Raw genomic sequence first — 1662 nt, forward strand, 5'->3', positions numbered from 1 at the left:
CAGATCAAAACAAAAAGTATACCATTAGAACCACCTTGTCCGAAAACCCTATAAAGGAAACTTACCGCCCTTTGACTTGAATAACAAAGAAAATATATTGGCTTGAAAATCAAGAAAATTGACTTTAACCACGTTATTCTCCACAAACGGGACATTTTTTTCTTTCCGCTTGATTTTTCTTCTCAGCTAGCTGGGCACTGGAAAATCATAGAGAGCTGTATAATAGCTCATTTTAAAGGAAATTGCAACATCTAGTCACTTTTGTATAATAAAGAACGACTTCTTGCCTATACTAAATTTTATACGCCACTTATTTATAGTATAAGTTTTACAATAAGGAACAAACTCTAGCCTATAGTAACTAAAATATAAAAATAAATTATTACATAACTACAAAAATATCTTATTTGTCAACTGAAACTAGAATAATTCCTGAAAATTTTAAATACTTTTTTTTATTTAACTGAAAACGGCAAAAATATTTATGGTGTCAGAGCAATAATTTTAATTTTGTAATTTAAATCAGAAAAATACTTTAAAATTTTAAAATTAGTTTGGTTTTTCTTTTGCATCAATTGACTCGTTACGCCAGAAATAAATTAAGCAACGCTAAGCCTAAAATGATTTGTGCTAAAATCATCATACTCTTTTTATTATACTACTACTACTACTACTAACAACTCATCGCAGCACCAAGCCGCCTGAGGCCAACACAGCTACGCACGCTCCTCCTCCACCCCAATCTATTCAAAGCCTCCCTTTTTACACCCGCCCACGAAGTTCCCATTTCCTTTAAATCTTTCTTTATGACGTCCTCCCAACCCAGACGGGGACGACCTGCTTTCCGTTTAGCCCTAGATGGTTGGCCGAAAAGAACAATCTTCGGCAATCTGTCATCCTTCATCCGAACAACATGCCCTAACCACCTCAACCTTTCTTTCATTATAGACCTAGAAAGCGGTATTGAACCACATTTTTCGTATAGCCTATTGTTTGAAATACGGTCAGTCAGCCGGGTACCCAGAACAATCCTTAAGCAATTTCTCTGGAAAACATCTAGCAAATCTTCATCCGCTTTTCGGAGCGTCCATGCTTCAGAGCCATATTTGACCACTGTCATCACTGTAGCTTCTAAGATTCTAATCTTGGTTTGCAGAGTTATCTTCCTATTCTTCCAGACTTTTTTTAACTGTGAAAAAACACCCTGAGCCTTGGCTATTCTATTTTTAACATCTTCACTGCTCCCACCATCTTTACTAATAATACTACCAAGGTGAGTGAAACTGCCCACCTGATCAATCTTTTCATTACCCAACGTCACCTTTTCATCTTCATTTATTCCTAGCCTTAGTGACTTAGTCTTCTTAAGATTAATTTTCAAACCAATACTAGCACCCTGAACTCGCAAAACCTCTAAAACTTCATTCATTTTGCTCACACTTTCATCTAGGATGCTTAAATCATCAGCATAATCCAAGTCCAGGAGACTTTTTCCTCCCCATTTGATTCCGTGGTCTCCCATTGCCTTTCCTGTGCTCCTTAAAACAAAGTCCATCAAAATAATCCATATAAAGGGGGATAGAACACAACCTGCAAGTGCAACTGATGAAACAAATCCGAGTATAACTGAACGAAACATTATAGTAAAATCCGGGTTGCAGC

The sequence above is a fragment of the Artemia sp. Qi Xiang Cuo genome, unplaced genomic scaffold (genome assembly GCF_049724085.1).
Source record: "Artemia sp. Qi Xiang Cuo unplaced genomic scaffold, ASM4972408v1 HiC_scaffold_3354, whole genome shotgun sequence".
Lineage (NCBI taxonomy): Eukaryota > Metazoa > Arthropoda > Branchiopoda > Anostraca > Artemiidae > Artemia > Artemia sp. Qi Xiang Cuo.